A 13,964-nucleotide genomic window follows, 5' to 3' on the forward strand; every position below is an offset into this window, starting at 1 on the left:
TGATTCAACTTAGTACCAAAAAGGGAAATGCTGAAGATAATAAAAATATGCTGAAGATATTTAAGCAACATGTAATCACAAGTAAAAGAATTAGGAATTCTAAATAAATAATTGATTCAACACTGACCAAGTCTAGTAAATACAAGAAGGTGCAAGTCAAAAAATCTATAGCCCTACTGAATTAGGAAATCCCAGTTCACTAGGAAGTTTAATAGAACTTCCATCCCTCAGAACTCCCGTGCACATGTCAGTACAGAGAACAGGCAATCTATAAGTTTAATTATACCTTTTCCTTCATGGAAGCAAAGGATCTGCTGGAGAGTCAGCCATCACAAGCTAGGCCATTAAGAAGACAAGCCCTCTGCACTTCGAATCTGCCTCTACACCTGTACTTCTGCCTTTGTCCACACTCAGAATGGATCTTTGTATCAGTTTGTGCTTTCTTTCCATGGGTTTCTGAAATATATGTTAGTTCACATTTCCTTTTGGAAAAAAAAAAAAAAAAACTACTACAAACTTCTTCGATAGAAACATCTATCATAAGACAACCTGTGTCTTAGGCATGTATAAACCACAGGTAGTGTGGGAGTTGGAAAGACCAGGATGAGTGAACATGTTTCTCAAACTGCCATGTGCTTAGTCATTATCTGGGAATATTATTGAAAGGAAACCTGGTAGTTCTGGAGTACACCCTAAGGTTCTGGTTTTCGTTTATGCTCCCAGGCAATGCTGCTGATGATGGTGGATGGACTGCCCATTGATTAACCAGGTATGGTACTGAAGCAAACATGATGTATCTTCTCCCCAAACCTGCTCTTTTTTCCCCAATTTTCCCATCTCAGGATTTGGGCCCTTAAGTCCCAGTTGCTTGCATTGGAACTCTGGAAACTAGCTTTGATATCTGCTTCTGTCTTGTGCAAGGACTTCATCCCTAGGTCCTCCAATTTTATTGGTACACTATGTTTTCACTATATAGTTTCCTAGCTAATCTCCCCTCTCCAAATTTAAACCATCTCCCTTATTTTTCCAGTATACCATAAAAAAATACAAAATCCTTAATAGGACTTTGAGGTCTTATTTAATGAGATCTCTGTTTGGCACTTAACATATGTCCCTGTGTCCTCCCCACATTCCAGTCACACTGACCTCTCAGTGCCCTGCCTCCTCCTCCCTCAGGACCTAGTCTTTGCTCTGCTCATGTAGTCTTAACTTCTCACAGTTCTCCCACTGGTGTCTTTGATAACTTACCCACATCCAGAACTTATTCTAGGTATAATTCTTCAGGGAGACCTACCCAGACACTTCCATATGAATTAAGCCCCATCACTCCTTTGCACAGTACCTTATTATATTCCTATTTCACAATTATCAGTATTTACAAGTGTCAGTTCACTGTCATAGGACTAAGAGTATAGCAGATAAGACAAATTTCAAACTAATAACCATACAAGTAAATAAATACTTAAAACTGAGACTTCAGGATCCTTAAAGCAGATTATTTATTTGTACCTTAAAAAAAAAAAAAAAAAAAAAAGAAACCTTTACATCCATCATTAGGGTAAGAGTCAGCAAATATGTCCCCCATGTGTTTTTGTAAATAATGTTTTCTTCAAACATGGCCACTTTGTGCCTTTGTTTACAAATTGCTTATGGATGTTTTAATGTTGAAAAGTCAGGGCTGAGTTGTTTCAACAAGGACAAGTTATCCGCAGAGTTATTATCATTTTCTCTTTATCCTCAACCTCTGTTTTGGATAATGAAATTAATTTATTAAGTCTAATGGTAATTTTTTAATAAAATTGGGTATTACAAAATGGTTCAAAATTGAATGAAACAGAAGGGGAGAATGGAACAGACAGAGCATCAAAGTTAGTAAGGAATCTATCTTGCAAGAATACAAACACTGCTTTGAAGGAGAGTATCTTACTCTGAGCTGTTCTGGAAACACATCCTCTAACATGGAAGAGAGAGCAGAGGTTCCATCTAGCGGCATCTTCTTAGTTGTGCATTCAGCACTGTTCTTCAGTCTTGGAAAGTTCTCAAGGCTCCACGGCAGAACCACACTCGTCATGACGCTCCTTTTGGGGGCCATTATCCACTCTACAGAATGATCTTCTACTTTCAACTGGAACTTCAGTCATAAATCTGTTTTTTAATAGATTTACCGATTCCAAATATTTCCTATAAATTAAATCATAAAATATATGGCATTTTCTGTTGCTGTGATATAAATAACCTAATGAAAAGAAATTTAGGAGTGACAGGAATTTGTTTCAGCTTCAAATTCCAGGTTACAGTCCATCATTGTGGGGAAGTCAAGACAGGAACTTCAAACAGCTAGTTGCATATGTCCATAGCCAGGAGCAAAAAGAAAAGTTCATTTACATGCTTGTTGTTCTTGGTTCCTTTTCTTTACTCTTACACAGTTTAGGGCCCCCTGTTTAGAAAATGGTGCCCCTCACATGAGCTGGGCCTTCCCACATCAATTAAGGCATCAATATAATCCCCCACAGGAAAGTTAAGGGTACTGACTTCAAATTCACATCTCTACTGCCTAGGTTTCATACTGCTGGAAGGGACTAAGCAAACTATCTGAAGAGAAAATTTAACATGACCCTTATCCAGCTGTGAATCCCTGTGAGCTACAACAACTGGTCTAGAAGATATGCCAACTTATGCAATAGTGGTCAAATATTATAGGAGTAACCAACTACTTTCTAATTGGATTTAAGGTCCAATTCATAGGATGGATCCCATACCTGACATTGATCTTAGGCCTAGGAACCTGAGGCTAAACAGCCCACAGGCCATGGGAGAAAGCCTAATATAACTATCCTGCTAAATATACTATTAAATTGATTTCTAATGACCTATTGTTATACTCAGAGATTAATGCATCTTTCAACTCTCAGCAGAGAATATTCCTTGTACAGCAGATGGTGATTAACAAAGAGAACCACGACAGACCAATGTGCAGAGAATAAGAGGCCACAGACTTCTTATTTCTGAATAGTATGCCAATATCAAACTTCTGACTCCCAAGATTCAGGGCTACAATGTCCCCCCTCTGGTCTCTGTGGGCATTACATTACAGATGTGCACTTAGATACATGCAAGAAAACCACTCATACATCTAAAAAAATTAAAAATAAATAAAATTTTTAAATCTTATTTTACTGACTTTTTATTTACTAATTTTATTTACTATTTACTATTTATTTACTTATTTATTTTATTTTTATTTCTCTAAATAGGCAATGTATATTACTCCCTTATACATTTCATAGTTATATTGAAACTTAGAAATTTAAAATAATACTACATTACAGTTCTAGAAGTGAGATTTCTCTGTCCCTTCCAAACCAAGATGTGTTGCTATTGCTATTTTTTGTAGTGTTTGTTACTATTTATTGACTTTTCTGAACTAACTTTTTGTAAAAACTATATTCTTTGTTGTATGAATCCACTTAAATTTGTAATATGTAAAGTCAGTGGCTCCTAGGGATTGAACGAAGCTTTCTTTAAAGGCCTTAAATCAATATGTCTTCTGCTCTGCGCCAAGGGGCACTGCGTGTATTGAGACACACTTTCAATGCTCTGGCCGACAGTTTACAGCTCTACCTTAGCTTTCACTTGCTGTTCACAAGTTACTTCAACATTTTCCAGAGCTGTGACCAACAATACTTTTACATCTTTCCTGGACATGTGCATAGCTTTATATATGCATATGACATTTTAGAGTCCTAGGAATATGTCAGAGCTTTTCATAACTGCTTGTGGACATCTCTGGGTTTTCCTCTTAAGGTTTTTGGTTAGCCTCTTATTAATTCAAAATGGTGTAACAACTATCTCATGTCACTGTATTGTTAAATAACTGGCAATAATTGCTTTGTGGGTAAGACTTCATACAAAGTGAGATATATGTAAGGCTTAGTAAATACAATTTCTATGAATAAAACTCAATTGGCTTGTTGCTAGACAGGTAAAATTGTGCCTGTTTCCTGATAAAGTGGACCTTTGGAAGCTCCATCCCTAGCATGCCTCCTCCAAGCTGCTTCTTTTCTTAGCTTCAGTAATTAGCTCTAAAGATGCTGGCTTTCACACTATTTCAGAATAAGGGAGAAGGGGAGGGACTGGACTGGGCAAATTAAAACCCCTGAAAGCTACCTATGGAATGACTTCTGGGACACTATCTCAGCTTGTTTAATGTATACAAGCTTACTAGGCCTTGGGATACCCTTGTAACCTAAGCATAAGCTTTAATCCATCATGATCCTTCCTTACCCCTGACCCAGAATAACATGTGTGTGTGTGTGTGTGTGTGTGTGCATTGTAAAAATAATTAAGCACTGCAATCATCAAATATTCATTGGAGGCAATTGATTATCCCATTTGTGTTGATTACCCAATTGATAACATCTGTTTGTGGTAGTATGCCAGTAAGAGTCAGAAGAGGCAGAATCCTCTGAGAAGACAAGTTTCTCTTTTTCCCATGTGATGTTGGTTTCAGCAAAGAGAGAGCAAGGCCTCTGTCTGAGATCACAGTTTTGGGAAAACTCTGAAGAACAAGTTCTCAGAACAGTTTGGGTCCCACTCTTAGTTGAAATGGATTCTAAGAGTCAGGCTGTTTTTGTTCAGGCATTGCCATAATGTGGCAGGGCACCACTGATGACCAATTTTTATTGAGACTTGGCTTTGTTTCTTAAAATTTCCTCACAATTACTGTAAGACTATAGCTAATTTAAACAATTCTAAATATGCTGGGTATATTCATCATTTTCCTCAATGCTGTGACAAAATACCAGACAAAATCAACTTAAAGAAAGCGTTCAGGCAGCCCTGGCTGTGGCTACTCACATTTACCTACAGTCAGGAAGCAGAGAAAGATGAACATTAGTGCTGAGTTCACTTTATCCTTCTTATTCAATCCAGAATCCCACCCCATGGGATTGCGGTGTCCACATTCAGGCTGTGCCATCTCTTCAGTTAAAATCTTCAGAAAATATCCTCATAGATCCACCTAAATATGTGTTTCCATGATGACTCTAAATCTGGTAAAGTTGGCAATGAAAATTAATAATCACATTGGGGCTGGGGATGTGGAGAGTGCTTGCCTAGCACGTACAACATCCTGGGTTCAATCATCAGTCACAATCACAAAAAGATTGTTTATTTTGGCAGTAAGCAGTTTTCACAAGTGGTCTCATTGATTGTAAAGTATAGCAGATTTTCAGAGGGTCTTAATCCACTATTACATAAAATGATTTCTGACCTCATTAATTCATTCACTTTTTCATATAATAACTGATAAATAAATGGTATGAATCAATGAATGAATAATAAATGTTTGTCATCCAACTTGTATTTATAGTTATTCATGTGTCAAAACTTTATCGTGGTGCTGGTTATACTAAGATTAGTAAGGCAGCATCCTTTATCAAGAGGAGTTGAAAGTGTGGGAACAAAACAAATAATTACATAATATTATTGTTTGTATATTGGAGGTACACACAAACTTCAGTGTAAAGAAGAGACAGCAATCATGCTATGGAGGCTTGCTGTTAGAATACTCCAAATAAAGATGAATAAAAGCTTACCAAGAACACAGAAAGACCAACTAAGGAGAATATTTAGCCTGAGCAAAGATAGAAGAGATGAAAATCTTTGGGTCTTCCATTTGGGTGAAATGTAGTAGCTGCTCTGAAACTTTTGAAAGCAGAGTAAGTACACTTACCTAGCAGGGGAGATACCATGATCAAGAAGGTGGTTTTCCCAGGGCGAAGCTTATCCATTGCACTCTGGATGTCCTGACCCCTGAGATTTTCCCAAATGTGAGAGACTCAACTCTATGATTGTGGTAGTGGGGGCTACATTTGTGCTATGTATTAGAAAAGAAAAAAAAGAAAAGAAAAGAAAAGCAGAGTAGGGAATGGTACTGGGGTATTCAAGAGGGTTGCAATGGATATTGAGTTTTACGGAACATTTATTGTAACACAAGCAAAAAAGGCTAAGGCGAGACCACTCAACTGCAAAACTGAGTGAGCAGGTGCAGCAGCATTTGCAGAGTTCCTCCTTGACAGAGTATCTCATACTTAAAGAATGGTCTGAGTGTGCTCAGTCATCTGTGATCCCTAAATTGCCCAAGTCGCCTTGGGACAAGAAGCACACTACACCTGCATTCACCTCAGTCCTAAATCTCGTTCCTATATGTGAGCACATCTTCCCTTCCTTTGTTCCTCTTTAAGGAAGGAATGTGGGGAATCGGCAAGGAGGTAGAAATGGCTCCTCGGTGGTTACATAATCTTCACTCAACAAGCATTCATTATTAAAATGTTTTATTTTCCTTATGTATTTTTATTTTATTATTTTGTCTGCATGTATGCAAGTGCACCCATATTTGCAGTGTTTGAGGAGGCCAGAAGAGGGTACTGGATGCAGTGGAACTGAAGTTATAGAGAGTTGTTAGACCCCATGCAAATGCTGGGAACTGAATCAGGTCCTCTTCAAGAGCAGCCAGTGGTCTCAGTCACTGAACCATCTCTCCAGTTCCAAATATTTATTCATTTTTCTTCTATATTTATTGAAATTTTGTGCATTTCATACAGTAATATTTCTTAATCATATTTAGACCCCCTCCCCTATCTATACCTCCATACCCCCCCAATCACCAGATTTCATGTGTTCTGTTATATATGTTAAGGCCTATTGAATCAAGTTTATGTCCCCAAATTTCCTTCAGCGTGAGACCATCCACTGGAACTTGGTCACTTCCTTAAAAAGGACCAACTCTTCCTCACCAAGCAGTGTTCAACTTCCAATAGTTCCTCACCTATTGGGGTTTCTTACCCATTCCACTTCTACGCTGGGTTTTAGTTTGGTTTGAGTTTGCATGGGTCTTCTGCATGCTGTCACCATTACTCTAAGTTCATATGCACTAGTTCCCAGATGCCTGGAAAACTCTGTTTCCTTGTGACCACCCACCACCCCTGGCTCCTAAAATCTTCCTGGCCCCTTTTCCACAATAGTTCCTGAGTCCTGGGTGGCTGAGGTTTAATATAGGCATTCTATACAATGACATACACTCTGCAATCTCTTATTCTCTACATTTTGGCCAATTATGGCTTTCTATGTTAATCACCATCTGTTGCTTAAGAAAACTTCACTGGTAAGAGTTGAGAGATGCATTAATAGTGTCTCTAGCCCCTGTTCTGCTGTGTGGTAACTTTTAAAAACAACTTACTGGAGCTGTAGAGATGGCTCGGTGGTTAAGAGTATTGACTCTTCTTGCAAAAGACCTGAGTTCAAATCCCAGCACCCACATGACTTCTAACAACCATGTGTAACTCCATTTCCAGGGAATCTGACACCCTCTTCTGTCCTCTGCAGGCATAGCAAGACATGGGTATACTTACATACCTACAGACAATACACACATACACATAAAATTTTAAAAAAGCAAGAAAATAATTAAAAGAAAATAAACAAAAACAACTTATAGAAACTATGTAAAAGGAAAAATATCCATCAACCCCACCATTTAGGGCACTTTTTAAAATGCATTTGTTTTGTTCTGTCTTTTAATATTTTTATTATTTTTATTTTTGTATGTATGAGTCTACTGCCTGTAAGTGTACCTGCGTCATGCAATGCCTATGGAAGTCAGAAGAGGGCATTGGATTCCCCCAGAACAGTAGTTACCAATGATTGTTAACTGCCATGTGGGTGCTGGGAATTGAACAAGAATCCTCAGGAAAAACAACCAGTGCTCCAGCCCCTGTTTTGTTCTGTTTTGTTTTGTTTGAGACATTGTCTCCCTGTAGTTCCAGGTGACCTGAAACTCACTGTGTAGACCAGGCTGGCCTCGAACTCACAGAGAGATCCATCTGCCTCTGCCTCCTGAGTGCTGGAATTAAAGGCATGCATGCACCACTATTCCTGACCCATTATTTTTTCATTTCTAATTGTCACATAGCAATTATATATATTTTTGGACTATAGTGTGACATTTCAAAACATGTATATAATGTGCAATGATCAGGTCAGGGTAATCAGCATATCTGTGCTCTCAGATACATATTATTTCTTTGTACTGGAAGCATTCAAAATCTCTATTAGCTGTTTTGAAATATTCAACTAATTGTTGTTAACCATGGTTGTTCTATTGCTAATGCACTTATTATTTGGTATATTTCCTTAAAATAATTTTTCTATAACTATTTTTATGTATTACTAAGATTTTCCACATTATCTTGAATTCTATTTTATTAAAGGCATAAATGCTTTTTTTTACTGTTTGTACATATTATTTTTAGTGGATATATTATATTTCTGCTAGGGTACATATAATTTAATCAAAATGTCTCCCACTATCAGATATTTCTTAAAATGTGGCTCATCATTCTAAAAAGACAGGGATCCCTGGGTTAGAAAATTTTATATTGAAATTATTTATTATTTTCTTGCTGTCAAAATATAATTGCCACCTGCCATATAACAGCTCAGATTCACTTAGGATTCTTGAATTGGGAAATGCAGCCTGAAGTTGTGCTTGGACGATGCAGCATTCCCCTGGTGCCTCATGAGAAGTCACTCAGCTGTTACTCTCTAAGCTTGCCTGGTGGTACCCACCTAAGGAAAGATTGGCCTTTGTCATTCAGAGGAAACAATTTCTTCCAGCGCCAGAAATCACTGGCATTCCAGCTGCCACATTGATCTCAGCTTCTCCTTTAGAGACCTAGCTGAGTCTTTATTTCTCACAAAAGGGAATCAAATGCCTGCTTTTGGTCAGAAACATTTATGTAGTCTAGTCAGCTCTCTGCCACACTCCTCTATGCTTATTTTATTCTATTCCCAGGAAAACAGTCTGTGAAATTCATTAAGAAAATCTGCTTTGCAGTACCCAGTGTGCCTGCTTTACATGCACAGTCTCCTTCAATTTACTTTAAAATAAGCTCATGCTGGGAAGGGCTGCTTTTCTGAAGTTCAAGAAAAGAAAGAGACAATAGCAGACATTCTCTTGCAGATCCAGAAAAAATACAGGCATCAAAATACACCAATAATTAGTAGTATCTACATCAATTATCAGTCAGCCAAAAAAGATGTAAGTTTCTTTATTGTGTTTCCATTTCTCATTATGTTCTTCACCCTGGGGAATGCAGGAAACCTAAGTTTTACACGAATACAGAAAAATAGGCCAGAAACTGCCTTTTCCTTTGCCTGAATAAGTTGCATCTTCAAAGACTCACTCTCCACATGGAAGTTTGGTGTGACCCTGGGCATATAAACCAAAGAAGAGTTTCTCTGTTGGAAGAAGAATGGATGGGAATAGGCTCAGGGCTGAAAGGGCTTTTGAGATGTTCTTGCCCAGTAATTCTCCAATGCTGTCCATTTTCAGAGTCCACTGACTACAAAAACTTCACTACTGGAGCTTTCAAAATTACAGATGGCCATATCCTGACCCTGGGGATTCTGAAACAATAGACGATGAGTCAAGTTTGGAGACCAATAAAAGAATCCAATTTATTATTACACAATGGAAACCAGATGCCCAGAGAAGATAGTCAACCAGTTACTCACAGAGGCAAGATAAAAATTCCTAGACCTATTACACAGCTTACTTAAAACTGTAACTACATGTTAAAGGCTTTCTAACGTCAGGTGAGAGTTCACTAAGTAAAATACTAGTGAGCTAAGCATTTGTGTTTTGAGAGCAAAGTGGTGCTTTCTTAACCAATAAGGATCCTGGTGATTTAGACGGACTCCTAGAGACCATATCTTCTCTGTTTCCTATACTCTTCCTTCTTCTTTCAGCACAGACTCACATGTAACAGGGAACAGAATGGCAAAAATGTACTCAGCAAATGTTTTTCAGTGAGTCTAAGCATTTTGCTAGGCCCTAAGAATATAGCTAATGAACAGAAAATAAATATTCCCAGCCATATAGAGTCTATACTTTAGTGAGGTTTAAGGATAATTAAAAAGACAATTTATAATTTAGTATGGTGAATGTATGATACATGAATGAGTTATAGGGAGTAACCAAACTCTTAAAGCCTTTATACAATTACAAACAGTTTTGACTAGCAGACTTTTCCTATTGACTTTAAATGGGCAAAGAAAATATAAATGTGAATATATGCATAACTAGCTATAATTTAAAGAATTCAAAATTCCAAACAGTGGCTATGATAGAATGAAAAGCTTAGAAAATCCTCTTTCCCCCAACAATAAGATTGGATAAAATGATCACAAACTACTTTTTCAGGGCTCTGGAAATGGGCTAAAAGCAAACAACAAATTAATGAACATTTATTCATAAAAAAAAGTTGCAGGGGCTGTAGTGAATAACAACAGTGGCAGTCAAAGGCTTTCTTGCCTGAAGTGGCTCACATTCCTCTCTAGTTCAGCTGTGGTGATTTTGCCTGGGTGAGGCTAGCCTTGGAAGGTGAGACTGGTCAACGAAGCAGGTTGACTTGATCTGTAGTAGGAAGTAGAAGCCTGTGTTGCACTCTGCTATTAGTGGTGCTGGGTGTCAGCAACTCGGCTATGGCAAAGTCAGCAGCTCTGCTCTCTGGAAGGTACAGTACCAGCTTGGGGAATAGTGTGGCCTGGACAGCAGCTCACAACCTTAACAAGGAGTTCTTAGAAATGAGAAAACCACAGAGACAACTACATAAACTTTCCACATGTCTCTGGCTAGCTACAAAGATATGTGACTCACATGGAAAATCTACCAGGGCCTAGAAAGAGCAAACATTGAAAGGAACTTCACAACTGCCTGAATTATGTTTTTTCTTTTTGGTCTTTTTGAGACAAGATCTCCCTATAGCCCCACCTGGCCAAAGGCTTGTGCTACCATGCCCAGAATAAAGTATCAGTTTCAGTTTTTAAAGTGAAAATGCTACAGTAGATTAAGATTAATTTATTATTGAATACAGAAACATTTTATAACTTCAGTATAGCCTGATTATGCAGTGTTTCTAAGGCCACGGTATGTGTAATGCTGACCCAGGGCTTCACATTCACCCTCCACTCTCTTTGACTTCCCCACAGCAATCCTTAGTTCTGTAAGCTCCACTCATGGAATGTCCTAGAGAGAGACTCCATTTTTTATCTCATATATCACATTTTCCTTGTGGGAATGACTTTTACAACATGGACATGTGCTGAACAAATGACTTTCACATAATTTGGTAACAAAAAGTTCATCTTAATTTATTTATAATGTAAATAAGACTATTAGGCCTTGAGCTCCTCTTGTAACCTAAACATAGAGCCCATGACCCTTCTTGTCCTTGACCCAGAATAATGTATGAATGTATATGCATGTGTGTGTGTATGTGTGTTTTGTGTATCAATAAAGTAGAGAAAATAACAGATTTGTTAAAAGCAACAGATTATCCCATTTGTCTTGCAAACAACAGGTGGGATTAAATAAATAGTATCTGTTTGTGGTTGTGTATCTGCTGTTGTAAGTCAGTAGAAATCAGAAGGACAAAATATTCTGATAAGGGTCTACTTTTATTTCATTTCATGCTGGATATACTGGCTCAATAAAAGAAAGAGGAAGGACTTAGTTTGAGAGCACAATTGCAAGAGATTCTGAAGGAACAGGTTCTCAGAGCAATTTGAGTCCCTTCTTGGCAAAATGGATGCTAAGAGTCAACCTGTTTTTATTCAGGTATAGCTGTAATTTAGCATCACAGAGTAAGCCACTTTTAGTGTAATTTTCTGTGTTTGAATATGTTTAGATATACAAATATAACTGTGTTACAATTATCTACTGAATTTAGTATATTTAAATGGTATATAAATTGGTATATTAGGAGCAATTGGCTACTCTAGGTAGCATAGGTATGCACTAGGCCATCTCATCTAGGTTTATGTAATTAAATCTGTGATGTTTATATAAGGAGAAATTCCCTAGGATGCATCTCTTGGAACCCCACTGTTCTGGTTTGCCTTCAATTGCTGTGACAAAACACTCTGACCAAAACCAACTTGGGGAGGAAAGGGTTTATTTGACTTACATCTCCCAGGTAATGTTTATCACTGAGGGAACCCAGGGCAGGAACCTGGAGGCAGGAGCTGAAGCACAGGCCATGGAGGAATGCTGCTTACTGACTTGCTCACCTGGCCCATGTTCAGCCTGCTCTCTTGTACCTCATAGAACAACCTGCCCAGGGGTGTCACTGCCCAAAGTGTGCAGGGCCCTCCCACATCACTCAGCAGTCAAGAAAGATCTTGCAGACATGGCCACAGGCCAGTCCAATGGAACCAATTCCCCAGTTGAGGCTCCCTCTTCCCAGGTGTGTCAAGTTGACAACTAAAGCCATCTAGCACACTCACTACTCAACATGTGTACTGAAATTTGGCAACCAGTGAACCATCTTGTGTTTTCAAGATGGAAGCCAAAACAGCCCACATAGCTAGTGAAGAAAACTAGTTATACTTTCCAACAGATAGACACCATCTTCCCAAGCTTGCTTGTACCTGCTTACCTAAGATAATCACAGCTAAGCTTGTTGACTTTTACACTCTGAAAGAAAGAAGGGGCAGTGCAAGTCAGCTGCACCTTCCAACCAATCAGCTGGTTCTAGTTGCATGTGGTCTTGGGGGAGAGGTTAAGTGCATATAGGCTAAAGAAGCCTAAGGGAGGCTCTCTCCCCATTTTATGCAGCTGTAGAGAAGCTAGAATCCATGCTTGATCGAAGACTTTCCAGTGCAGCCTTAGCAGGTGAGCACTCACATTCCTGAAAGTAACCCCCCACCTATTGCTCTGTTAAGTAAGCCCAATAAACTCACTGGTTTTCTAGGCTGCAGTCTGGCAAAATCATACCTTGGTTTGTTCTTGGGATGAAGGGAGGAGGGGTGGACATTATTTATACCCCCTCAGACAGAGTTTTAGCAATACTTTCTTTTTGAAATCTGGACTTACTATTACCAAATTCCTTAATGAAAAACTTTAAAAATACTACCTATAAAACTCCTGCCAGAATCTATGAACCAAATTTTCTAAGTTAGCAAGTATTGTGTAGAAACACCTAGGAGCTAGGAATTTCTGAGATAGAAAGGTACTAGTTTTCCTACAAGGTAGAGATTCCCAGTCTAAGGTTCTAATGTTGGCTAAGAGAGGGAACATGCTCAACAGGCAATATTAGAAGTACCTGTGTTTCCTAAGGGGACACAGTGTCTTATAAGAAAGAACGGATTGTGAAGAAAGCTGAAAAGCTAACAGATTTTTCAAATCCAGAGTCAATGGCACATAGATAGACTGTACCTGCCTTTAGAAATATTTTGTTTTGAAATCCTGCAACAATTTGTGTAGTTCTGGGAAATATTTTTTAAAAGTATCAGTGAGGAAATCATTATTTTTTCTTTTATTTTGTTTTTATTTATTTATTTATTTATTTATTTATTTATTTATTTATTGTCTTTTTGAGCTCGGGTCTCCCTGTAGTCCCAACTGGCCTGGAACTCACTATGTAGACAGGTTGACCTCAAACTCTCAGGGATTCAGCTGCCTCTGCCTCCCAAGTGCTGGAATTAAAGGCATGTGCCACCATGCCTGGCTTGAGGAAATCATTCTTTAAAAGCCAGATCCTGCACAGTCTTTGCCAGGGTTTCTATTAAATCCTACAATGCAGGGGCTATTACTATCTTTCTTGCTTCACAGAAGACCGAGGCACAGAAAGACTAGAAAGACTAAGTAGTAGATGGCCAAAGCTCTAGTTAGAGATGGAGCTAGGATGAGGATCCAGGTAGTCTTGGTTTCAGAATCAAAGACAGAAGCCACTGTGTTAATCAATTGGTGTAGGTGACAGATAGAGCAGACACCTGTCCACAGCTAGCAAATGTTTCTTGAGTGGATGCAGAGCATAAGTACTTGGCAGCTGCTTGTGTGGGGGTGACAGACTGTCTGGGAAATGTTCTGGTGGGTGATGAGAGGAAGAAAGACAGGGATC

The 13,964-nt window shown here is 38.5% G+C and overlaps 1 non-coding gene across 1 annotated transcript; it reads left to right on the plus strand.

Annotated features, from left to right (window-relative positions):
- The first annotated feature begins 5,726 nt into the window (after positions 1-5,726).
- LOC115067133 lies at positions 5,727-5,887 on the plus strand. Its single transcript, XR_003846566.1, has one exon. It is a non-coding gene; the product is annotated as a U1 spliceosomal RNA (small nuclear RNA).
- The last annotated feature ends 8,077 nt before the right edge of the window (positions 5,888-13,964 follow it).

The sequence above is a fragment of the Nannospalax galili genome, unplaced genomic scaffold (genome assembly GCF_000622305.1).
Source record: "Nannospalax galili isolate Female #2095 unplaced genomic scaffold, S.galili_v1.0 scaffold165, whole genome shotgun sequence".
NCBI lineage: Eukaryota > Metazoa > Chordata > Mammalia > Rodentia > Spalacidae > Nannospalax > Nannospalax galili.